General features: G+C 42.9%; 1 protein-coding gene across 11 annotated transcripts in view; it reads right to left on the reverse strand.

Annotated features, from left to right (window-relative positions):
* RASSF7 (Ras association domain family member 7) overlaps positions 1-27765 on the reverse strand; it is a 92931-nt gene that overhangs the window by 27066 nt on the left and 38100 nt on the right. The window contains exon 1 of one of the 11 annotated variants that reach the window (XM_082192403.1): positions 23634-23997. The exons of the other annotated variants lie outside the window; for them this stretch is intronic. The gene's annotated coding sequence lies outside the window, so the exon portion shown is untranslated. Of the gene's footprint in view, positions 1-23633; positions 23998-27765 lie in introns of those variants that run through there. 11 annotated transcript variants of the gene reach the window in all.

Below are 27765 nucleotides of genomic sequence, written 5' to 3' on the forward strand. Positions count from 1 at the left end.
AAAGTAAATTAAAGATTATTGTCTTTTCAGATTGGTAAATACATCACACACTCCTGTTTCGGTCTTCGTGGTGTGCTCAGAGATTATTAGACAGCACTTCTTTAAAAATATATACTGAAGAAGGATATTGCCTGTACAGATTCAGGAGAGAACAATGGGTAACCTACTGTTTGAGTCTCAAAGGCAAACATGGTCCCCATCAGGATGCTTAAGGTGTAGGAAATGGGCCTTTAGTGTTGCAGGACCTACCCTTTGAAACTCCCTCCAATTACTTGTCAGAAGAAGAAGGTGGTTCTCTATTGTCTTTTTGGGCACATATCAAGGACCTTCTTTTTTCAATTAGCCTTTTAAATTAATGTTTTTATATCAGTCTGATTTGTATTGGATTTGAAAATTTTTTTCTATATATGAAATTGTTTTACAGACTGCTTCAAGATGTTTCATAGGCAGTGATTCTTAAGTGGAATGGGGGGGGGAGCCTGCCTTATTCTGCCTGTAAAGAAAGAAAAATCTCACCGTACCATTATAACAACCCCATTATAACAAGAGTCCTTGCTCTGTCATGGCAAATTGAGCTGCACAATTGCTAGATCCCTAGATGAGGTGGGTCCACCTGGCAAGGACCAGTGATGCCCAAGATTTGGTATGGTATACTAAATACAGTGGTACCTTGGGTTAAGTATTTAATTAGTTCTGGAGGTCTGTTCTTAACCTGAAACTGTTCTTAACCTGAAGCACCACTTTAGCTAATGGGGCCTCCTGCTGCCGCCACGCCGCTGGAGCACAATTTCTGTTCTTATCCTGAAGCAAAGTTCTTAACCGAGGTACTATTTCTGGGTTAACGGAGTCTGTAACCTGAAGCGTCTGTAACCTGAAGCGTACGTAACCTGAGGTACCGTTGTATAGTCTCTGGAAAGAAACTAGATCAAGAGGAAGCCTTCTGTTTCAATACAGTGGTACCCCGCAAGACGAACGCCTCGCGAGACGAAAAACTCGCAAAACGAAAGGTTTTTTCGTTTTCGAGTTGCCTCGCAAGACGAATTTCCCTATGGGCTTGCTTTGCAAAACGAAGCTTGCCCCGGGGACAGCGGGTCTTTTCTTTTGAAGCAAGGGGCTGCGGGGAGATAGCGATCTCCCTGCAGCCCCTTGCTGCAAAAGACGTCCGGGGGCAGCGGGGAAGAAGCGCTTCGCTTCCCGCTGCCCCCGGACCTCTTTTGAAGCAAGGGGCTGCGGGGAGATCGCTTCTCCCGGTGCTCCGAAGCCGGGCGGGGGGCAGGGGACACCTCCTGCCGCCGCGGGGACACCTTTTGAAGGCAGGCGGGGGGGAGCAAAGACTTTCGCCCCCCGCCCGCCTTCAGAAGAGGTCCAGGACCTCTTCTGAAGGCTGGCGGGGGGCAAAAGTTTTTGTCCCCCCTGCCTGCCTTCCCAGGGGCTTTTAAATCGCCCCGGACAGCGGAGAAGTCCTCCGCTGTCCGGGGCGATTTTAAAATGCCGCCCGCCAGCATTTTAAGATCGCCCGGACAGCGGAGAAGTCCTCCGCTGTCCTGGGGTTTTTTAAAATGCTGGGGGTGGGAAGAAAAGCCCTTGTCCCCCCCCCAGCCTTCAGAAGAGGTCCGGGGAGAGACTGTCCCCGGACCTGGTCTGAAGGCGGTTTCCCTAGGAACGCATTAATTGATTTTCAATGCATTCCTATGGGAAACCGTGCATCGCAAGACGAAGAGACTTATTTCGTCTTGCGAGGCACCACTGTATTTCTATTGTTTCCTTGCCCCGTCCCCCCTTTTTTTGAAGCCTGGGCATCTGGAAGACACTCCCATTCCATTAACAGTTGATTTGGCTTTGAGTGGGAAGTCTCCATTATTAAGGAGACAGTTTATCATTTGGGGGAATAGCTGAGTTTGGAGAAACAATACATTTTTACAGTGTCTTAGGTTCAGGTACAGAAACCTTTTCAAAACATGATTATAGAATACACACTAAAGCACATTCAAATCATATTCTTCCTCACAAATAATTCCAGACGCTGTGGTTTACAAATCCCAGCAACCCATAACAAACTACAGTTCCCAGAATTCAGGACACAGTCTCAATCATTCTCTCTAATGCAAATCATCAACATATTAACACAAGAAGAGTACAAAAACTAAGGCGGCTGTGTTGGCTGATTCATTCTTGCACACATACCAGCAGCTGATAGTGTAAAACCCCATTCCTTAGGATCAGTATAACTGCAACCCTAGCACAGCTTCCTAGGATTAAGCTCCACTGAATTCAGTGCTGCTGAATTCTACTGCATAGGTTCAATTTGTAAAGCCTGTTGAGCTTTAACCAAAGATTTTCACCCTTTGGTTTTTAAATTAGAAATGCAAACCATCTTTCAAAGAAATATTACCATTTAAACTAGGAACTCCATAAAAGAAAAATAAGAAAGGATCCAACCTCTGCTTATTTCCCATATTCTCTTACTTTCTTTAAGCTAATATGTCACAAAAGTGCCTCATCGTCAGCTTATTCACTTGCAAAAGTGAGGAAGGTCCAGTGAATTATAGCTGGGAGCTGAGACAATAGTATAATCACACCTGCTCTGAAAAACAACAACACCCCAGGCCTGCATCCCATCCAAGATAACATTACATAGGGAGGCCTGAACCATAGCCAAGCAATATGACTTCAGGCAAGCAGAATGGTCGCACTCCCAAAAAGTCAGTTTGAATTCTGGCCGATAATCTACAACTACCAATAAATTCAAGATAATTTTACTGGGCCAGGCAAAAACACCAATATGCATCCCTAATGCTGACCTTAAGAAGCCAGTGAAACAAAGGAGGCTAAATATTCCTGAACTGCATTTTTATTTGGTCTAACCTTGAGCATAGCCTTAGAACTGGTTTTACTTTGGAAGAATTCCAGTGACAATGACATTAAGGAGAATTCCAGTCCGTCTTTTACTCTGCTGAACTGGAATGCAACATAAGCCCAACACTACAGTTCATTAGAAAAGCAAACTTCAGATGTAAACAATCCAAAAACTTGTAAAATCATATTCACATTCACAGTGACTACACCTCTGCTGCCAGACAGCCCACTCTCGTAAAATCTATGTGCATCACGTAGCCAGTTCAGTTTAAGATAGTTGCTCAATCATCATTTTAGCTTAATAAAAAGGCTATGGGCGTGTGGCCATGACCATTTGGTGATAAGCGTAACTATTTTGAAGAGATTGTGTATAATAACGTTAGACAGAACTGTCAAATTTTGGCTCAGCCTCCCATACAAGCAGCATTCCAGATTGCTGACGTGTAAGATAAAACGGGAGAAAGGCTTTAGCTGCTTGACTTCATTCTACTAGAATGCAGTGTCTGGAAGTGGAATGGTTGTCAACACCAACAGCAATAGGAGGAAGCAAGTTTCATTTTGTCTGTTAACTGCAGCTTCCTTTTTTCATGAAGTGGTGTTTGGAGCCCACATCAAAGTCTTCCACAGATGGGAAAATGTTTACACCTGGAGGCATTAATAATACCTGTGCATTCAGTTTCCAAGCAAAGCCAAAGCTAACCCCAAAATAACAGTATTCTTGTTCTGAATCCATAAATCATGGGGGGGGGAGGCATACTGGTTTGTTTGTTTGTTTGTTTGTTTGTTTGTTTTTGCTATGTAAGCCAATTATATCAAGAAGCAAATTTTTGTTTTTCAAAATTCCAAAATATGGATACTTAGGAAAGGGAGAGCTGAGACAGATGGCAAGATGGCACAATCTTCTAGATGACGTTTTCACATGGCCTCCTAATAAAAAGGAAAAACAAATGGGTGTGTGCATGTGCAGTGTTCACACAAACTATGGGTAAGAAAACATGTTACAATACCTGAGCTGCTGGAAAAAAACCAAGCCACGTGGTCAGATTCAACTAAACTTAACTGCTTGCACAGCATAACCCAGTCTTCTCCCCTGCTCCCTCAAATTGGTTGGAGGAGGCAGATGAACCCCCAGAAGAGTGAGGGTGGGGGGGGATAGTTCCATCTGGCAAACACAAATGCTTGTGATAGTGGAAGTATCATAACAGTATGGTGCTGAATTCCTCCCATAGTCTGGTTTGTTGCGTCCTTCTAAGCCCAGGATCACGGGTTGTTTCTCTCCAGACAAACCACAAGCAAAAACAAAGGTGTGTTCTTGGTTTGCCACCTGCAGTTTGTTTGGGGAAGCAAGTCAAGGCTTTATTTTAACTATGGCTTAATGCAGTAGGCCCTGCTCCATGCCCACCTTGCAATGAGTCCTGTGATGCTGTATTCTGCTTGCCAGCATAAAGGATGAAAAGGTATGTGTGGTGCCAACGTGTGTGGAAACCCTTGACACTGGCATGGCTAAACTGCACCCTACCGTACTATTGCTCTGCCACCATTTTACTATCTACTTGCCTTTCCTAGCAAGAACAATTTTCATCTTACATTATTTTCTCCAATCCATTTAAGGCAACCGTTTTGGCTAACTACTATTTGGACTATTTTAAAATGTTAGGGAAATTCAAGGCTTTATTGGATCCACAATGTACACATTTCCCACAAAGTTGTGTATGTTTCTTTATCCTCCATTTGAACAACTGAGAATTATTGCATTAACTTACCCTGTTTAATTATGGAAATTTCAAAATTCGGAGAAAAGAGCTGCAATGACTTGTCTCTCTGTGTGTGGCTGATCACAAACATTTTAAATCACCTTCCCTCTACTTCTCTTTTGTAAAACATGTCCTCATGAATGTCAACAAAATGTATGCTCTCCTGAACAGAAATACTGTTTACTTAAATGCTCTATATGGAATGGACATATCTGTCCTACAAAAATTAAAATCCTGCACCAAAAGCTGATACCTACATTCAGCATAAAGTATGCAAATGAACCAATTTGCATAATTTCTCAATTTTATTTTGCAATTTTTACTGTTTAATTTCTCTTAAATCTTAATTTTGCTGTATCACCCCATGAAGGATCAAAATATGCTAGAAAACTACTGCCTCAAATTGTGGTTAGCAGAAGCAGAGCACCTTTTTTAATCTTTATGTAGTTTCTTACAATATAAATAGCAATTATATAGCCACGCTGAAAGGGTATTGGCTTGATTATTTCAAATGTTCATCTTGGAAGAGATTGGTAGAAACCTGTAATTTTCATGCGGCAGAAGATTAGCTGCTAAATTGACTTTCAGGGTCAACAGCCTCACAAACTCAGAAATCCACTATCTTGGCCCAGAATTGTTATGATTACATTTACTGGGTTTTTTTAAAAAAATGCATTTGCTAGGATCATTATTATAAATGAAACTGGCATTCTCAGTCATTTCTGTCATCAAGATTGAGCAACAGTCACACCAAAATTGCAACCCCTTCAAAATCTCTGTGCAAAATCCTCCTATACTGTATTTGCAAGCACACAGGGTAAAAAACCAGCTACAGTATGCTGCTCCAAAAGGATAAGCACAGAAGTGAGAATCTAGTTTCAACTTCAATGTTTACTTCAATTTCAATTATTTGTTGTGGAGAGTTGGACTGTTCTGCACTGTTAATATACACATGGATAACTTTGCACCATAAATACTTGGATTATTATCACCCCTTATGGATTTGTCAGTTTTACTGCATTCTCTGAATGAATAATATAATATAAGCAAAAGAATTCTTCCTATATGCGCTCACACAGAGCAAACAGAATACAAGCTTGGCTGCTGTGGGGAAAGAGAAAAGGTGCTCCAAGAAGCATGTTAGCAGTCAGGGTTCCTCCAAACTTGAGGAAAATCTGCCACTCCAAGAGCAATTCATTTTGTGCTGTTCAATGTACCATATTTTTCGTCCCATAGGACACTCTGTCCCATAGGACGCACCTAGTTTATTGGGGGGGAAATAAAGGAGATTTTTTGCCCCTTTATTTCCCGCCCAAAACCAGGTTGGGGAAACCAAACCAGGTTGAGGAACAGCGGGATGGCGGCGCTGCGCCTCCCCACTGTCCCCCGAGCTTGTGGGGCTGGCCAATATCTGCCTGGCGCGCGGTGCGCTCTGCTTCAGGGCGCCTGTGCGCTGGGCGGCAGGCTGCTATCCGCAGCGTGGGGAGCCCTGTGGGAACTCCCACAAGGCTGCCTAGGCTGCGGATGTCTTCCTGAAGCCTGGAGAGCGAGAGGGGTCGGTACGCACCGATGCCTCTCGCTCTCCAGGCTTCAGCGAAAGCCTGCATTCGCCCCATACAGATTTCCCCTTAATTTTTGGAGGGAAAAAAGTGCGTCCTGTAGGGCAAAAAATACGGTGTGTTGTGAACTGCCCTGGGATCTATGGATGAAGGGCGTTATATACCTTTAATAAATAAATAAAAATAAAATAAATAGAAAGGCAGCAGTCCTGTTTCACATACCATACTTAGAAGAAACAAAGGTCTACTGTTGTGAAACTGCTACTGTTGTGATTATTTTTACACTTCAAAAGTGTAGGTCCCTGTCTCAAGGAGCTTACCATCTAATATGACCACAGAGGAAAAAGGAAAGGGAGGAGCAAATAGAATAAGAATGCAGGACTATTTAAGTTGCACTTGCTTAGTTACAGCGGTGCTTGAAAACTATCACAGCAGAATTTATTCAAGAGAGTGGCTTGTGCACAAAACTTTATTTTCCACGACACCAGTTAATTCTAAACTTCCTTCTTACTGTACTTTCAAAGAAGGAGAAGCTACAGCTTGTAATGAACAAAATACAGTTAAGTACTTTATTCGTTCCGGAGGTCTGTTCTTAACCTGAAACTGTTCTTAACCTGAAGACCACTTTAGCTAATGGGGCCTCCTGCTACTGCTGTGCTGCCGGAGCACAATTTCTGTTCTCATTCTGAAGCAAAGTTCTTAACCTGAAGCACTATTTCTGGGTTAGCGGAGTCTGTAACCTGAAGTGTATGTAATCTGAAGCGTATGTAACCTGAGGTACCACTGTAAAGCTGAAAATGCTACAGTGAGTGGTTACACTATACAGAACGTTTCTTTCTGTGTAGGAGACCCAAATAAACACTTCCTTTTAAACCCCTACTGCAACTTTACCCAGCAACATAATCCAAGAAACTGATTAAATGTGCATGTACTTGTATATTCAATCTCTCATATATACACACAAACTTCCGGTTTTAAAGCTGTACTTGTCTTTTAAAGCTCAGGCAGCACATGCAGATTCTGTAATGTTTCATTTGATTCAATTAGAAACAGCAGTGGCTGGGTGGACAGGTACCATAATCCAAATTTGTTAAGGCTATATTAGATGGCAGACGATTAATAGACAAAAGGTAAGTTAGTTGATTAACAAGTCTGTGTTAATTATATGAGAAACCCTCTACACTTTTTGCTGCAGTGATGTTGCATACATACGTATAAGGCCAGAAAGCAGGCTGCAAAAATGTTTCAGTACACCCTATATGTGTATATTATCATCTTGCTCATATGCTGGAAAGCCAGCATGACTCCTTTTCAGGCACAAAGTGTCCATTCATTCAGCTCATGTTCACTCCAGTTTATCTGGTTACTCAAGTTGAAGGTTAATTCTACCTGGCCATTCTCTCGTGTAACAATGGCTGTTTCTGTGAACACAAATAGGGCTTCAGCAGCAGATTCTGGGGAATTTCAAAGCCAATGAAGTTGTTGTACTGCATTGGTTTCCTATACTGTATGGGTTTTTACTTTAAAAGCAGGGGTAACTTTCTTTCAATTCAGGTATTATAACAAGTAGCCATTCTGCATCCTCTTGATAGGGTGGCCAACTGAAGAAAAAAACCAGGGCTCTTGCACCTTTAACAGTTGTGCAAAAGAGCAAATCCAAGCAGGTATATCTTACATGACAAGTTCTACCTGCTGAAATCTGTTCTTCTACATCAAAGGTGTAGGAGCCCTGTCCTCTTGAACTAGTTGGATATGTTGTGGCTGAACCACAGCTCCTATTACAATAATGTATAGGCATACTGAAGCATAATGTCGCGCAACTTGAATTATAAAAGCAACAGAGGTAGCCACATTTTAGAAAATGACATAATGTCTCTCTGTAATGATTCTGACAGTTGCTTAGGCCTAACTATTAAATACTTATATTCACATTAGGAAAAGGAGTGGTATATATAATTAGCAAACCAATTTTCTCAGTGCTAAAATTCTACTAAGTAAGTAACTTTAGCTCCCATTTTAAACGGTGTTTCCGTGAGCTGCTCTGGTTCGCCAGAAGTGGCTTAGGGCTTAGTCATGCTGGCCACATGACCCGGAAGCTGTACGCCGGCTCCCTCGGCCAATAAAGTGAGATGAGTGCCGCAAGCCCAGAGTCGGTCATGACTGGACCTAATAGTCAGGGGTCCCTTTACCTTTACCTAGGATTCTGCCTAGTTTACTGTTATAAGATGGTGCAAAGTTTTCCTAAAATTAGGCAAGTTTAAAATTCCTTAACACAAAGAACACACATTTAGCTTAAGCCCAATTTGTGAAAATACCTCAGAAAGAACCAATGAAATCAGGGTAAATTAAGCTACCAGACATAATACACATCAAATGAAAATGACAAGTGAGCTGTCATGATAATTATCTACTGACTTTCACTAACATTTGTTGGCCTGATCCTGAAAGCTAGTTACATCCACAGATAGGTATTCTTCCCACGACAACCCACCAACTCTTCAACCCCTCTGCTTGGGCTCCTCACATAGTGGGAAATGATGGCAGGAAGAAGAGAAAGGGCATTTATGAAAACATGGCTAATACTTGTGCCGTATTTATTCCTCCTGGGGATCTTATGATAAATGTATTTGGAAGAATCATACTGAGACAGAGTAGTAGAAGCAGGCAACTTTCTTATTGTTTTGGTAAAATAAATCAGCAGAGACAATGAGAAAACAAGGATTCAAAGGTGGTAAAAGTATGATCCAGTGATAAAATGCACTTCGGCTATCCCAGGTGATATTGATAGGATAAACAACTACCAGAATGAGAACACAGAGTTGGTAATGAAGGGCTGTATGCCAAAATCCTGAATGTGCACTACCAGGAATAGTGACTCACTGGTGTGTTCTCTTCTGTGATCAGTGACATGCTAGAAACTATTTAAAGACTTTCACAAACCTTTATATAGAAGCTACTAAGCAGTGGCTGCTATGGACCACATTTGGTTCATGTGTACAATGTTCTCTCCAGGATCAAGCTCAGGAGACCAATTTGTAGCAGAAGCCAATTGCAAAATGAGGATGAGCTAGTTAGTGACTTCAAACCTCCCCTCCTTTCTTTGCAGCAATTTTTTTCCGTTTCAAAAAATTTATAGTTAGGATCACCCTGCAAACATGGTGGCTTCCAAATGTTGTTGGGACTCCCAACTCCTTTCAGCCCAAGCTAGAATGGCCAAAGCCCAGGGATGATGGGAGTTGCAGTCCAGTTTCAATTACCTTCTGCTTTTTTGAGCCTTTCAAGAATGCATTATATGGCCCAGCCAGTTACTACAACAAATCCTATGGACAAAGAAAAATGTCCCTGAGCTGTGTCTGACTAAACATCTGAATTTCTAAATGTATTAAATCTGCAAGTCACAGGTTAGATCAGAGTATCCTGCCTGCAGAGAAAGAAAGATAGAGAAGCAGCAACTCTCCATTTGACTTGAACACACATACTTAATGCCCAGAAACCATAGCTGATATAAAGAAAGCTCATGACTAGTGCTCACCCATAAGAGAGGTCTACCTCTGATTCCGATCAGAAATTATCTTCAAAAAGGGTTGAGAGAAGAAGCAGCTCTCAGTTTTCATGTCATCCTCTTCCTGGGGTTTGACACTGCAACATTGTGTGCCCTTGCAACAATGGGAGAGCACCATTTTATACTTGGTGGTAGGAAACTGTCTTAGCTGGAGCTCTCCATAGCTATTTAGCAATCCCGCCATGGTGCAAGTGTGTTTGAAGCCAGATCACAGTTAACTGAATGAGGACAAATGCTTTCAATTGGAAAATCACTTCCCTCTCATAGATAAAGATGACAAACCATCACAACCACTCAATCAGTGTCATAGCTCCTCCACTTGGGGAAGTGGTTCCACAATATCTTGCATATCATCACCCCTCTTTTATTTCCGAAACCTTGGAGAAAGTTGTCTGACTAAGACAGAGGGATGCTAGCAATAGATAACAAGTATCCAGGGACTACAAGGTCTCAGGTATGGTAAATGAGAATTTGTGGAGAATCGCTAAACCTCTTGAGTTTATTTCTTTCAGTTTATTTGAGTTTATTTCTACCCTATTTATTTCAACTGAATCTACAAGACAAGGTTGTGGGTTCTGAATCTGCTGAGCCCCTGGTAGATGGGAACTGACATCCCAGTTCTTCTTTCATCTCCTTTTCCTAGTCTGTAATAAACATTCTGAATCACCCCAAGACACTCAGTGAACCAGAAGCAGACCCTGCCCAGCCTGGATGGCTCCTGACTGGTAGAATTCCATTGATCTGCCAATCATTCCCCTATCTAGTCACCCTGGTGGGGAGGGCTATTTACTGTGTTATGGCATCTCTCATGGATCACTAAGGAGAGACCCTTGCATCTGGCAAGCCTGATGCTGATCTTATGTAAGTCAATGTAAGTATACAATTTAAAATTCTGTATGTTCTTTCATTAGCCTCTTTTATTGCTCTCTTTTATTGCTTTTAAATAAACTTTGTTAATTTAAACTATGGGGTTGGGTGGATTTGCTTACCCACCAGATTGGCTAGGCAAGCAGGTGGAGCAGTCTTGGGATCACATGCAAGGCTTAAAAGGACAGGTAAATGGGAGGAACAGGGTTGTGCCCTGATTTGTGGTGACCAGTTGTTTTCTTCCTCTCAGGTGACTACCCCTCAAGTCCAGAGGCTACCCTTGACTTATTGCTATGGTGCACAGAGGAATGGCTGTGACAAAAAGGTCCTGATCTCTGTCCTCCATGTCTTAGCAAGAAAGGCTTGTCTTTTTCCAAATCCATGGGTTACAGATTAGAATGCCTAGCAGAGAGACAGGGAAAACCTGGTGGTAATTAGCTGGAAACCACCAGTGGTCACTCAAGGCTAACTGGGATACAGAACATTTAAAATTTACTGTGCCCATACAGTCTTTGTCCCTCACCATCAGAAAACCTGCAACTAACCATCTGTGCTGTTTTACTTATGAGGAGACCAGAAGTCTGTTTTAATTAGAGAAGGAAAGAATAGCTAGACTCTAACTATATGGTTCTTTTTGGTTTTTTCACCTTGAAACAACACTCTGCTTTGTGCCTATTGTCATCTTCTTCCTTGTTTATTTTTTAATAAATTTCATATAAATTGGCTGTGGGATTCTTGGCTGTGTTAACGCAATAATCCATAGAACTGGCAATCTCCCACATGCCTACACACTGGACGCATACTATGGTGTGAATGAGTGTGGCCTGACCAGGGGTTGTGGGGAGCAGGCTGCTCTGATCTCTGGGATGGGATAGGCAGCTGGAGGCTAGCCCTGCTTTCCTAATAAGTTGAAAAGAATTTGCCCAGGAAGCACAGCTGTCATTTTAAACATACTTGCTTTGGACTGCAAGAAATCACTTCCATCTGGGTGCAGAGGGTACTAAAGGGGAGTGTGGTGGCAGCAAATCAGATAGCTTAAGAGGCAGTTGTGCAAAGAAGGCCATAAGCAGACACTCTTTGCCTCCAATTTCATTACAGTAGAAAACTTACTTGTGAATAAATTCATAAAGCACTTCCAGCCTGGCCTGCATCACAGGGTGGGTGGAATGGTGTTCATGACAATATTGCTCAAATACCATATGAAAGTTGTTGTTACTCCTGCTATTGTCCGTTTAGCCTGTCTCAGCTGGAACTGTTTATTATTATCATCACCACCACCACCATCTTTAATAGTAAGAGACGTATTTTGTACAAACGTAGAATGTTTTTTTTAAAAAAAATACTGCCAGTTCAGAGTGTGAGTTACAATTCAGAACATTAAAAGGCGATACGATCTTGCCTTTTGAAGTACACTACCTGGAACCTAAGAGCTATGCCACCATTTTCAACAGCAGATTGTGTGATCCTGGGCAGATTTATTGTTCTGCAATTGTGTAAAGTTAGTTAAATAGGTGACAGCACTCTGGAATATAATGAATCCAAAACTTTATAAACAAGACAAATCCTTTAAAATAAGGAGATATCCATCAATTCCAAGATGAGAAAAAGAAAGCACAGGTTAGAAATTTCCTCCAGTTGAAACAAACCCTACATGGCAAACCAGTGAATACAATTACAGGCACACAAGCAAACCCATTTTGGGTTTGAGTCTGCACTTTGTTCTCTCCCCACTGCACCCCATGAAATAAAAGTTTTCATCAAATACTGTACTGGAAGCTTACAAGCTGCAGAAACTCATCTCTCAAACTATGTTGTGCTCTACTCTAAACATGGTGCAGTCTTTAAATTTTATCTTTACTGAATTCAAGCCAAAAACAGTACCTAAAAAACAGAAGCTGCTGTACACTTCTTTTGTCTTTTTTTTTGGAACTCATCAAAAACACAGGCATAGTTCTGATTTCCAAACATGTAAAAATTTGGCAAGCATTTGAACAGTGAGCAGCAGTAGCCATGTATCCTTTTACAGTATTTATTTACTTTTTCCACTTTCAACAAACAAGCATAAGGACAGGGGAGGGAAAATAATGTAATTTAGTGGAAATGGCACATCCATATCATGAATCATTCTGATAAAGTAATGAGTCAAGAAAGTAGTTTTGTGTTGCTCCATATAACTAATCTTTGCAGCAATTCTAGGAATCACAATGTTCTTGCCATTTAAGAATCAGGCAAATAAATGACTGGCTATTTCCTGCCGGATTAAAGATAACAGCTGTTTGGGGACCCTGAAATCCACAGCTGACCAGGGAATAATGCTTCAACTACAATAAATTGCTTCTGAAATCTAACAGGTACTCAAGTTGTTAAATAGTAATTTACAACCAGACAAAAAGCAAGATACGAAAATAAAATACCCCATTCAGCATTCTCCCCACCATTTGCCAAAAAAACGGTTCTGAATATTTGACTCATTGTTACTATTAAACCAGATTTGAAGGCCTTGGAGGGATTGGCTGCACTACAAGAGTTCCCTGCTGGAAAAAGGTGTGCATACAGTTATTGTTTTCAAAACTTAAATTGGGTAACTTATTAGAGGGAAATTTAAACATTATCAAACAGAATTTTAAAACACTGCCAATATATATATTGTCTGAATTGGCCTCTAACAATGCTGTGACCCATACGCTGTTTTGCGCTCCCCAGGACAACAAAGAAACTTTGTTCTAACAACCCACATTTTAGCCAGCAATGCACACATGCGCCCCTGCTACAGCAAACAAGATACAAAACCACTTGGACATAAATTTAAATACGATAATTCCACCCTAAGGAAGAACTAGCTATAATCAATTAGTAATTAATAGCAAAGATGAAAAGGCCACATATCAAATCAGACTTCCTACACAGGTCAATAAAGAAATAGGACGAGGGAGAGACCCAGACTTTTTATGCCAGACCAGCAGGGTGATGGCATGCCTACAAGGTACCAATAAGGCACCTTCTCCATGTTAGAAGGATAAACATAACAGCTTCAGCCGCTCACTAAGGCTTGATGTTTATGCAAGACTACTTGAGATGTAGTAAGAATCCAGGGCAGAAGTGAGGGAAGCAGATGACAGAGTCTTTCACCCTCCTCTTCTGCATCTGCCTCCAGCAGTAGTTGTAGCTCTTGCACACCCCTGCTTAAAAGCATGTGCCACTGAGCTCTGTGGTACCTCTGAGGTAAATGTGCAGAGTCAAGCTTCCAAGGTGACAGACTGTGTAGTTAAACATTAGTTTTGGGGCGTGGGGTTTTTTTTAATCTATCACTCTTAATAGTTACCATATTCCCACATGAGAAAATAAAGGTAGGGTTTTGTTTTGTAGGAATGCAAATTTCGCATATGTGTATTCAACAAGTCTTCAGGATCTTTTTAAGAATCATAGAGAGAGAATGTTTCTTAACAAATCCAAGTTTCATGTATGCTTGAAGGTTTTTGCTACGTTTTCCCCAGTAATGATTTGCAGACACTTTCACTAATATTCATTTACAACAAGAAGTTTTAAAATAAGTAAAACCAACCTTTTCAGAGGACTGAACAAGTAGCCAATCATTCATTCAAGGCTGAAATATTTGGTAAGGATACTGGTGTGTTTTGCAAGTGCCCACTTTTGGGAGCAGTGTATGTTATTAATTAGTGGGGGGGGGGTCATAAATCCTAAGCAGAAAACATTCATAATGGGTCTTCCCCCCCAAACTCAAACTGAGCCACGCCTGCAGTTAAGCAATTCAGTCTGCTATCTTTCAGAAAAACTCACAGCGTTATCTCACCCTTCACAAGCTAAGCAGCTTGTGTTCAGCTGCCAAAGTACAAATTATTGCTTCTCAGCAGGTGGTCTTTTTAAATTGAACAGAGAGGAAAGGTATCACAGAATAGCTCCGAGTAATCATGTCAATGCTGCCGTTATCAGTGTGCTCTTCATACTTATGCAACAGCAACAGGGAAAGATGTTTCAAGCATAATGCATAGCATGTCTCCCATCTCCTAGGACTTGGCTTGCATTTCCCCCAGAAATAAACAAACTGGTTCTGGTCAGTGTCTACCTGTCACATTTAGGGCTTAATGCTCAACTGACATTATGTTGCAATTCAGCTGAGTGGAGGTAGAAGCCTATGTGCAGATCAAATGCTACACAGCTTGTTTTAATGGTGTCCAGCTTTACAGCCATAAGCATAGTTCTATCTATACTGACTGATGTGTTGAATTGGTTTTTAACACCCAATCGCAATCTGTTGGAGTGGGGGGGTCAGCAACTGACACCAGGTGTCAAAAACCAATCTGGACTTCATCAGCATACAAATATCAGCTCAGCTTGCAATATAACATGGTGAGAAAAAAATAATCATATGATGGCCAGGGACTCAAAGGACTGTGCAGATAAAACTGACATGGTAGTGCCCATCTTCACAAATATTAAAATCCTAAAGAGATTTAGTGACCACTTCAGCAGTCTAGTAATCAGACAATGAACCAACCCTTAGCATTCCCAGTTCTAAGATACCTACATAACGTCATCTATGCACAAACCTATAACAACTATCTTTACATTAAAAAGTCACTGGATTGATTCACGGCATCCCAAATACCTGATAGTGCAGCAAAATCACTTTAAATCCTAAAATAGCACTTTATCATATTATTCAGAAAGTGTTCAACAACTTTCCCACTAAGATCTCAATCTCATTACTCACCTGATGACTGCTATGTGGCTTATTCAAGGTACTGGAAGACTCTAAATACATACTTGTTTGAGATATGAATCACACAACTCTGCGACTTAATATTAATTGACAAACTGACAACCCATGTCCAAGAGTCAAACAGACAAGAAAATCACAGCATTTCAATCAATGACATAGATTTATGTAACATTGATAGAACATGGTTATAGGCATCTGAGAGCACATGGTGATTTGTGGAATGATACTTTTGTTTAAAAACTGAAATGACTTAAAAGTTAAATGCAACTGAATGGACATGTGGTGCTTGGGGTCAGGGGAGATTGTAAAAAATAAAATAAAATCAGTTGCGTATGCATCACTATTTGTTAATTATAAATATTGCAAATAAAGAAAAACACAATGATAAATAAAAGGGTAATAATCAAGTCAGAGAAAAATATGTGTATATAGAAATCCAAGATTCTATGTCCAGTTGTTTTCACAAGTGTATAGCAGAAAAGTATATTTTAAAAGGTTTTTTTTGGGGGGAGGGGTGCTGATAAGAGGGCAGCTAAAACCAAAATCTGTATGTACGGTAATAAATTTATAGGTCTTTTTTTAATTCCTAACATGCATCAGAAGGCAGCTAAATAGGCACAGTCCTACCTTTCCATTGTGGGTTATTGAAGCCATTGTGGGGAGAGAGGTAGAATTTCATTTCTGGGTTACAACATAAGAGCAGTATTTGGACAAGTCCCAGAAAACGGTCGTAATCAACATAGTGGAATGCAATCAGTTATTCTCAGTTAAGACAATGCTCCTCTTTCTGCCTCAGCTTCCCCTTCTACAATTTGCACATCTGCCTCATCTAGCTACAAACACAGCTGCTGTCAGTATTATATCCAGATGGTGGAGTGCTACCTTGATATTTTCAAACATTATGTTACAAGCTCAGAGAAAATAGCAACATGGAACCAAAGGAAACAATTTCTTTTCCCTTAGAGGGCAGAAATATTTATCCATTATAGGGGAAGGGTGGGAAGCCAGGGATTTCGGTTCTCAATAGCCTCTTGAAATAAAAATATATTCCTCAGACAGGCGTTTAGCATAGATATAAAGGTAAAGGTAAAGGGACCCCTGACCATTTGGTCCAGTCGTGACCGACTCTGGGGTTGCGGCGCTCATCTCACTTTATTGGCCGAGGGAGCCGGCATTTGTCCGCAGACAGCTTGTCATGTGGCCAGCATGACCAAGCCACTTCTGGCAAACCAAAGCAGCACACAGAAACGCCGTTTACCTTCCTGCCAGAGCGGTACCTATTTATCTACTTGCACTTTAATGTGCTTTCAAACTGCTAGGTTGGAAGGAGCAGGGACCGAGCAACGGGAGCTCAGCCCATCGTCGCGGGGATTCGAACTGCCGACCTTCTGATCGGCAAGTCCTAGGCTCTGTGGTTTAACCCACAGTGCCACCCGCGTCCCTTGGCATAGATATACAGTGGTGCCCCGCAAGACGAATGCCTCGCAAGACGAAAAACTCGCTAGACGAAAGGGTTTTCCATTTTTGCGTTGCTTCGCTAGATGAATTTCCCTATAGGCTTGCTTCGCAAGAGACGAAAACGTCTTGCGCTTTTTTAAAAAAGCCGCTTGAAGAGGCGCAGTTGCGACGGACCGTGCTTCGCAAGACGAAAAACATCGCAAGACGAAAAGACTCGTGGAACGAATTCTTTTCGTCTTGTGAGGCACCACTGTACCCTCACACAATAATGGCTCTCCAGTACTGATCTTTTATCCAAATCACAACACTGCAACAAACTATTCACGGAGAGACGAAGATACTACTTCGCACACCTGGCTCCCTTCAGACATTTTGGACTATAAGTTCCATCAGCTCCAGCCATCACAGTGCTGGCTAGCATAGTCAACTGCCAGAGTCCACAGCATGTAGGGGGCCACTTGGTCCCCATCCCTGCTGTACAGAATGTCACCTGGTTGCCATGACTTCATATTGAAAGAAAAGCGCTTCTGCATAAATCCACAACCATTCTTATTTTCTAGTACTTCATAACTTTGAGGACTGAACACTAGCAATGAAATTGCTCTCTAGCAACATAGGCTCCAGTCCCCAGACCCAATATTTTGAGGGTGGTAGTCAACTAAATCTTACTCAGAGTAGACCCACTGAAATTATGATAGTTAGCTCTGTCGTGTTTATTAATTTCAATGGGTCCACTCTGAGTAAAACGAAGTTGAATTACCACCCTTAATCACGAGTGGCAATTGTGCTCTTGATTAGATCACTTCCATATCAGGAGCGAGGCATGTTGGTTTTGTTCCATGGGAAAAGGAAATAAACCTCTACTTTTTGCTATATCAGGAATTAAACAGTCAGCTACAACCTGAAGATCATAATTAATGTATTGTGACTTGGCAGCATATCCAAGCTACTCCCACATATTTCATTGAAGTGAAATCCTTATCTCCCTTCTCCTATTTTTCACTGAAGCATAAGAGAAAAACTCACAAGAGGCAAGCACGTATAACATCCAGATAAGCAAAGAAATCAATTGTTCTAATCCGATATATTTAACAGCAATCTTTTGAGATGCAACGACTACCTTCAACATGACACGCACATTTACCGTATTCTTCGCTCTATAGGACGCACTTTCCCCCCTCCAAAAATGAAGCGGAAATGTGTGTGCGTCCTATGGAGCGAATGCAGGCTTTTGCTGAAGCCTGGAGAGCGAGAGGGGTCGGTGCGCACTGACCCCTCTCACTCTCCAGGCTTCAGGAAGCTATCCGCAAGCCTTCGGAGCACGGCAGGAGTGCCCGCTGGGCTCAGAAGGCTTGCAGATAGCAGCCTGCAGCCCGGGGACTGCAGCGCTGCGCACCCCGGGCTTTGGGCAGCTATCCACAAGCCTTCGGAGCCCGGCGGGGCTTCCCGCTGGGCTCAGAAGGCTTGCGGATAGCAGCAAGCTCTGGGAATGAAGGCGAGGTTGCGCGCAACCTCGCCCCCACTGCCGGACCCGTTCTGGGGCCCGGGAAGCTTGGGCTTCCCCCGCCCCAGCCCCGCGGCTAAAAAGGAAGCCAAGACAGCGAGCAGGATCCATCCCGTTGGCTGTCTTGGCTTCTTTGCCTTTTGGGCCTGGGGGGGGGAAATAAAAAAAAATTCTTTATTTCCCCCCTAAAAACTAGGTGTGCCCTATGGTCCGGTGCACCCTATGGAGCGAAAAATACGGTATTTCATTTTTTAAAAAGTTTTTGTCTCCCATTCTGACTTTCATTTGACGCAGCCTAGTCATTGACTTCTGCATCAATACTCACTTTAGCTTTTCTTTTCCCCTAGCATGTATAAGCGCCTTTTCCTTTGGGCCTGTGTGTCATTCATAACAAATCAGCAACTAACAAAAGTGGTGGCAGATTGACACTCCCTGAGAAAGGCAACTTTAATGGTGTCTAACATGTTTTGGAAAGGATTCCCTCTTTCACCAGGGGCTGTTCTATAAAGAGTCAGTTTCTCTCTCCTGTTTTTGTGAGAACCACATGCAGACCACACAGGGCCACTCATGAGTGACCCAGTGACAGATCACAACCCACCAGTTGACATATTTTAATAGCATCCTACCCAATTTAAAATTTAGTGTAATAGAGATTAGTGCTTCTTTTTAATGATTTAGCCCAATTCTAAACTGCATTCATGGAATGAAATGAGCAACACTGTCTGTCAAATGATGACCTTAGCATGTACATTCTGCAGGAGCAAAACATTGACAGCTATGTTTCCCAACCAAGACTCCACCTACAACTTGCTAGTTAGTTCAAGTACTGTATCTTTAATCTTTTCACACACAAGCTTTTACATAACCTATATTCCTCAGTGCACAAACCAAGTGCACACACATGCTTCTCTCCCACACCTCTACATATCCCAAGCGTTGTAATTAGTGACTGCTAGTCAAAACTACAGTTTTTGGACTACAGATGTAGTGGGCACGCAAATCTTGATGATGACAAAGTGTACTCAAAGCATATGCAATCAAAGAGAGCTTGCCTATTTACACCATATTCATTAATCATCAAAGGATATCTTCATATTTTTAGCAAAATAAATGAGAATTCTAACAGTTACAGATTCTAGGGCAACATCCTGAAGCTTCATCTTTCACTTTGCTATATTCTGCAATCAGACAGTAGCCAATTTAAAATGGTATTGTTAAGTCAATACAATTCTGAGCAAATGGTTCAATATGAACAGTATGTGCATGCTAACTGAGGATGCATTCTCAACACTGCCTTGTATGCAGATGGTAAATAAAGAAGCTTTCTCGCCTCTGTCCTGTAATAGCTTTGTTATGGACTTTCATTATGAGATATACTTTGCATGTTAAGCATGCTTAGTCCCACAGAGCAGCACTCATCTTAAATGCTCACCTGCACTTAAACCCTACAAATGTCAAGAAGGCACATATACATAATGAAACCTATGTAACATTGCCAAATAGTTTTAACAGCATTCTAAAGGAACTTAATTTTTCTAGCGACACGTGTCAAGTGGTAGTTTCAATGGTAATCCTATAATTACTTTCCTCAGTTACTTCTGAGTAAACCACATTTAACATGAATATCCAACAGATACGTTGAACATCACCGGGGGGGGGGGGAGCATCAGAAGGCAAGGCTCAGTAATCGTAACCCTATTTACCAGAAATTAAATCCCCTGCATTTAATAGGGCTTGCCTCTGAGTAGACATGGTTAGGAGTGTGCTGTAATGGCACTTAAATCCCACACCACTTCAGAGATACATATCATCAGCATTAAGCAAATCTATGTGAACTTGGAGTAGCTTTTTGCCATTAGTAAATAGACTTGGACCTACTGGCAGTCTATCAGATACAACAGATTACTGTCTTATGCCATAAGGACTTCCATTAAACATGCCAAGGTAAATACATCCATCCCACAGTGGTCACTGAAAAGACTTCACCAACGCATGTTGCTCCCTTTTGTGAATCCCCATCAGAATTCTTCTCACGCACTAATCCAATCTCATGTAGAGGGGTAGTAACATTAAGGACTCAGCTACACAGCTAAAAATAAATCTGCTGTAAAGTGCAATATACAAATGTGACACTAGATGGTGACAGTGAGTTATGCAAAATTCAATGTATTTTTCAAAACTTTTTTTATAAAAGCATTTTGATACATGCTGTGGCTTGGTCTAGACATAAAATTTCCTGTTCCCTGAGCATGACTGAAGCATATGAAAAAGGCCACATAGTTACAGTGTAGCATTTTGGTATAACCTGTTAAAGATAAACTCCATATCTATTATAGCTATCATAGTGTTGTAATAAAAAATAGAATTACAGTGGTACCTTGGTTTACAACCATAATCCGTTCCGGAGGTCCGGTTGTAAACCAAAACAGGCTGTAACCCAAGGCGTGCTTTTGCTAATGGGGCCTCCAAAAAAATGGGTTGTAATTAAAATAATAAAAAAATGTAATCCAAAAAAAGGAACACATACTTCTGAGTTTGACATGGTTGTAATCCAAAACGATTGTAATCCAAAACGGTTGCAAACCAAGGTACCACTGTACTATTCCTTTAGACAAGGAGGACAAAAATGTAAGGCATTCCCTGCTTAAGTGTTTGTACGATGAAATCAGAATATATTTTAATGCCTTTTCATTCAGCAATTTCTTACAGCTTTGAGTAATCTACATACAATGTATACAACAAATTATTTAAAGAAAGTATTTCTTTTCATTAGATTCCGCTTATGCATTAGAAAATATGAAAGTTGGAGCCATGGTTTATCCAGTTTTAACCTTACAATACTGCATATGCCCCATCTTGCCTTCTAGGCTTTTTACTTCAACTGCCTATCCTTGAACAGTGTTGGATAGCTGGAGTTGGAGAGAACGTTTTGCTATAGCCTTTGTAGTACATTAGACAGTGATGCAGCCCAGAGCCATACCTGGGAGAGGTAGCTGGGTTTTTTTTGCCCCAGGCGAAGCCTCCACGGAGACTTGTGCATGGGGGTGCCAAATTGGGTCTTTGACCTGGGTGAAATAAAGCCTAGATTGCCCCTGAAGCAGCCGGCGCCACAACTCTGTACCTATGATTTCCATATCTCAAGGAATCCTGTACTCACTTGAGTTTGAACAGTGTACATAGAACTCAACATATGGTGAGCTCTGGAATACATTCCAGTGCACTACCCACCTGGAACTCACTCATCTCTCATCTCCATAAGGTCAGAATAGTATTTGCATCATTTTAATTCTTTCCTTCATGCTTTTTTTAAATTAAAATGTCTACTGCATGTTGCACTGAGGCTTTCACTGACCAAACCTTTCATAGCAACAGCCAAGCCTCTTTCTTCTGGGTGATTATAATTAGAATCCAATAAGGTGCATGAGTAAATCAAATGAATCCTTTTGATGTACGCTACCTTGCTTTTGTCAACAGAAGAGTAATTTGTCTAATGTCACAACCCAAGTCAGTAACAAAACTCTGCACAAACCCCCAGAGGGTTCCAACCCAGGGTCACGTGTTCTAACAATGCCATCTAATACGGGAAGTCACTTGGGGAAAGGGGTTTAGCACAGGACAAGCCCAAGGGGAGCAGCCGGATTTACATAACAGGCATAGCAGTTTATGGCTGATTCACACATGTTTACATTATCCAGAGGATCTGCTTATAAGTATCACTTCCAAAGGTGCTTATTCTACTCTATGGACTGACTAGTGAAGCTGCTGCATGTCTGTATCAGGAAAAGGGAAGCACGTGCAAATTGGTCTCTGTTGAAAAGTCGCAAATATTACATCGTTAGCCAAGCTCTACAAGATGCATTCCTTCTACTCTCAGTTTATTATGTCTGAAAGTCAAAGCAAATGCAAAGCAACTGGCAGTTCAGCATTGGTTGCAAAGGGATTTATTAATGCAGGGAAGTGTATAAAGTTACATAATGAAAAGGCTGTTTGTTTCATCTCCTTAACTTTAGATGGAGCCGCGCGGAAAAGCAGAAAACCTGTTGCCAGGCTGAGTGTAAACACAACAAGTGCAATTAATACGAAGTCTGCTGCACTGTTGGTGCCACCTGTGCCTACTCATCCTCGCCTCCTACCAATCACTTTGATAGTTGCTTGGTACAGTAAAATGTTTCTAATACAAGATGTTCTTGAGCAGATAGAGAACTGTATTGGGGGGGGGGGGACAATTACATTTTCAGAAGAAAGGAGGAGGAGAAAATATTGCACCAAAGTCTTAAACGCTGTACTTCCAAATAAGTACAGAGGATTGCAGTCTTCTAGCCTGCTGTTATGCACGTTTACTGATAAGAGGTTTCTGGTACAGCTCACATGCATTCACAGACTAGTTTCTTTTTTTTTATAGCTGTTGATACATGCTCTGAGCCTTAGGGGTAGGGTGGGTCAAATAGCAGAGTTCAAGGAAGAGGCCACATGCTTATAAATCAAGCGCAACAAGGAACACGTATTCATAGCTGAGCCTCAGCTGACTGTAAATCACAATACATTGCGGCGCATTTGGTGGGTGCTTGCGGTTCAAGCTTCAATGGCCAATGCGTGCTTCAATTTCAACATCGCAATGAGATCTTCTCACGGTTTGGGGGGGGGGGTAGAAAGAAAATCAACTAACTTTACATAGGGAGAGGGAAGCCCGCCGCGCCGCCAGAAGAATTAAGCCCGCAAGGCCATATAATCTGATTTTACGGCAGGCTGAGCATCTTCTGAAAAGCCCAGGAGCCAATAGGCAAACGGCGGAGCCAGAGACTCGGTCTTCAAATATGTGCGACTCTCGGGGGCCGAAGCAAAGAGACGCGAGCAGGTTGAACAGGCTAAGCCGCTCCGCCGAAGGCTGCGAGCGAGTGGATTTTCCCCAAGGAATGGAAACGGGAGACAGATCGCGAGGTGGCCCCACCCTCCCCCAGTAGGGGACCAGCAGGGGGAAATAAAAGTGCCGGGTGATTCGCCCAGCGGGTGATTCCCAACTTGTGGAAGGCGCTGCCCATGGCAGGAGGGGGCCCACAATACAGAGGTCCGAGGAAACCAAGGGAGAGCGAGAGACGTTCCCAGCGACCCAGCGGGAGAAAAGAGGCATTTGTTGCGGCTCCCGCGAGGGAAGCGGGCGGAGCGGGGTAATAATTGTGTGAAGCGGCGGCGGGACTGGAGAGAAGGGGGGTTCTGGGGCTCCAAAAGTAAAGGCAGAAGGCGGGTAAATCGCACGGGACAACACGGAAACGGTGTCCGTGTGGGAGGCAGGGAGAAAGAGCAACCCGAGTCCATGGCGCGCATACTCCCTTACCTGGCCGAGTCTCCGCTCGCTTAAGCCGGGACAGAAACAGCCGAGCAAATCCTCTTTCCCGAGTCCAGCCCCTCCGGCGGCGGCGGCGGCGGCTGTGCGGCTTCTTTCCGCCTTCTCTCGGCGCTGGCAGAACTGCTCCTGCCTCCCGCGGCGCAAGGTCACCCGCTCCCCTCCAGTGGGCGAGCCGGCCCCTCGGTGTCGTCGTGCAGCATTCCGCTTCCCTCTTCTGGCTCCGGGTTTCGTAAAGCGCCCCTCACGGCCGCGGCCCCCCGCGAGGGTTGCAGCAAGTTGCTGGCTCGCTCGCGCCTGCCTTCCTTCTCGGCGGACGCACTAGGAGCCTCGGCTGGCACGGCGCGCGCGCGCGCACATACCTCTCCCAGCTGAGCTCCTGGCAAAAGAAATGCGACGCTTCGCTTGGTCTCCGCAACCTGCAGCCTCGCCTCAGCGCACCGGCCCGGAGCGCCCGGCTCGCGCTCCTCCCATTGGCCAGCCCCGCCTCCCCAGCCCCGGGCTCCGCCCCGCCCCCCGCTATGCCAGGTATGGGCAGAAGTACAAGAGAGCAGCGGGGGAGAGCAGGAAGCGCCGTTTGCTCCCCTTCCGCTGCCAACCAGCAGATTCCCAAAGTTTGGAGGAAGACGAGCTTGCGTTTCTTTTCGAAATCGATATCCGTGGCAGAAGGCGGGTTTTGGAATCGTTCCCTAGCTCTGGGAGAACTTTCCCCTGAGGCCAATCACGTTGCATCCAGAGCATTGCCAAGTTTTCCTGGGTCTTTCCCCATAGCTTTTAGGTAAACAAACACCTGATCAAAGCCAGCGCTTACCTCTTCCAAGGCCACTTCGTTGGGAGTTTGGGACTCTTAATTACCTGGTGACAAATGAGGCTACCTCTCGCACCAGGAATCCTGGCTCTACAGCACCGCCAGATCCACTTGGTAGGTTGAATCAGGAATCTGCACTTCCTTGTTCGAAGGTTTTGAAGTTATTTTCATAAGTGACTCAGCAGAAAGAATATAACAGAAGTAGGGAGCTTTCCATGGGCCTAATTGGCAGGAGTCCTATTTCGGTCTGGAGGGGCTGTGCTCCCCAAGCCACAACCACCCATCCCATGCCTGGTGTCATACATGGTCAGGCATGGGGGCAGGTAAACACACCGTGGCAAAAGTGTTGTTATTCGGTGACATATAAACTTTGCATGTGCAAGCCCCACTGAGATTCATTCCAAAAAAATCTTGGTTGGATGTTCCACTGAAATTAGTGGGACTTTATACTTCCCATAATGTATGTTTACAGTTGGGATATTAATGTTATAGTCTTAGCTTTGTCTCTATCTCAGACTGAATTACCTAATCCACTTCCACCCCATACTCCTGCAATAAGTCATGGCAAATATTTGCCCTTGCATTAATCAGAGCTGGATCAAATCCATTTCTCATTCTTCCTCCTCTTATTGCTAGAAACTGCAATGCATTCCAGGAACTCTAGAGTAGTACATTTAACCAAGTTTAACAAAACAAGGGCAAATTTACATTTGTTTAGTAAAAAGAGACAATGACTTGTTGAATGGCATAGGTCAGCATAGCCATAGTACTCTATATTACTAGCTACATAATTAGCTGCTAACACTTGCGTATGAAGTCACCATCTTATGTGATGATAATAACAAGAGGCAGGGTTGCATATATGTTGCAGTTGTTTAATGCAGCCTTCCCTTCAGATGTTTTTGGACTCCCAACTCTCTTCACCCTGACTATTGGCCCTGTCAGCTGGGGCCCAGTTACCGTATGTGGGCTTTCCAAAACAAAGAAAACAAAAAAAACAAACAAAAACATTGGTGCAAATTAGGCTATTATGTAAAGGGAACTTGTGCACTGAAAAATTCTCAGTTTGCATCAGAAAAAAATCTGATATCAGAAACCACAGGAAGTGATCTAATCTAGCATGTTTAAGTTACTTGTATTTAGCAGACAAGGTTAAAAACGTGGAAACTGCCAAACTTGCCTAATGTATTTGCAGTTTGTGTCTGTCCATTGTTACTAATGAATGTATGAAATGGGAAAAATTCCACAGGAAAATTCAGCACTCTAAAAATTTCCACCCCAAATCACTACGGAGGCTTCTGTAAGTTGTTACCAAAACATCTGTAGAGCACCAGATTGTGAAATCTAGTGTAATCCAATCTAGTACTTGCTTACTTGGAAGTAAATCTGAGGTCAATATTATATTTTGCATACTAAGTGTACTTAGGTGTGCAGTCTCACAGTACAGGATTTTTTATACACATGTGACAAATTGCAGTTAAAATACAATTAAAAATTCATCCATGAAAGCATTTATTGAAAGATATGCACAAGTTGAGCATAGTACTGTAGCCTTAGTTTTCTTCCCATTATGTTAAACAAGTGCTATCTTCACATTAGCAGCCCCAAGCACTGGACAGTGAATATAGATCCACTCCACTAGATTATTATTATTATATTTTCTAAAGCAATTAAAGTACAGTCAGTGTCTGTTTTCAAATTGAAGAATCCTTCATACAAATAAATTACAGTCAATTTGAAACACTTTTTGTGAAAGGGGAAAGAGAGGTGGAGGGGGGAAGGGGAAAGAGCGAGGTAGGTGAGGGAGACATTAAGCTTTCATTCTTTACATAGTATATGAGTGGCACATTTTTTTGTCAGCATCACGTGGATAGGTGTCTTATTTTTGCTGGCAGAGTAAGAGATCACAGGAGCCAGGGTGTGGTTGGTTGCAGTTGATTGGTTGCAGTGTGTTTTGTTGATGTGTGTGACATGGAGGCGTTGCTGGGTTGATTTAGCCATATTGATTCACATGATGTCGGGGAGGATCAGTCACTGTCTTGTTGGCCTGTGTATGTAATAAAAGGGAGCCATGCTGGGGTGAAAGCACCTTCCTTTATTTGTCTTTGTGATAGTTTCAGTTTGTTAGCTTTTCTAGTAGGGTGGTTTTCCATACACTTTGGTACCAGTGATCCATGGACACTCCTGATAGTTCCCTGCAGTGTCTAGTTATGACACTCCTAGCTGCTGAGAGCATGTGACGTATGAGTTATCTGTCATGTAAGTGTGCATTATTGCCTTGGGAAATATTTAGTATGGACTATTCTAGAGTTGCTTCTATTACTTGTTTTGTTGTTTTGCAGATTTCTTGTAAGACTGATACCCAAAAGGATTGAATTTTAGGGCATTCCCACCACATGTGGAGGTGTGTTCTCATGGTGGTGCAGCCTCTCCAGAACCTAGGTGAAGTTCCTGGGTGCATCACTGCCACCTTATGTGGTGTTAGGCAGTGTCAAAGTGGCATGCTACAGCATGAGGGGCGGAGACCAGGTGAGGATGTGGCATAGCACTCCTGGGGCGTGGTATGCTGCACGTGGGGCTGTGGCGTGCGTCCTGGGGGCATGGCATGCCGCATGCGAGGGCGTGGCGCCCAGCGTGGTGGGGGTGCACGGTGCGTGTCCAGGGAGCAGCTGTGATGATACCCCCCTCCCCGATGGTGCCGGGGGCAGTGCGCTCCCCCAGCCCCCCGTTCTTCTGCCAGTGGTGTTAGGTACTATCTGTAGATAAGTTTCAAAGTGAATTCCCTCCTCTTGCCTGAGAAGGGTTTAATGGGTGGGTTAGTGCACAGTTTCGACCATTGGGTTGGGTTTATTTCATACCCTATGTCGTGTTCCCATTGGTCTTTCACTCCACTAGCATTTTAAAGTAAAATATCATCATTTTCCCCCCTTTGGAGCGAGGTCCTGCTTGTTCTATTTATGGCACAGATATTGCTGGCTTTCAGTTTTGTTTAATATCACTAACAGCTTTTTAAAAGCCTCACAAGGAAAAAACAAACCAATAGTACAGATCCTTCAGTACCATGAGAGATTAAAGCTGCAATCCAAACTCCCTTACACTGACTGTGGGGTGCTTGGATTGAGCAGAGGCATCCTTCCGCTCACTTCTGTCAGCTCAGCTCCATTTCCACTGGTGCAGATCTCCCATTCCTTTCAGTCTTCAAACAGGAAGGCAGGTGGAAATTGCACTAGCAATATTCCTGCAAAGAAGGAGCCCCAAAATAGCATGGTCCGAGGGTGAGCCTGGGTAGCCCTGAGATCTGCTAGTACTAAGTTG

Source organism: Podarcis vaucheri (genome assembly GCF_965113315.1).
Source record: "Podarcis vaucheri genome assembly, chromosome: 1".
Lineage (NCBI taxonomy): Eukaryota > Metazoa > Chordata > Lepidosauria > Squamata > Lacertidae > Podarcis > Podarcis vaucheri.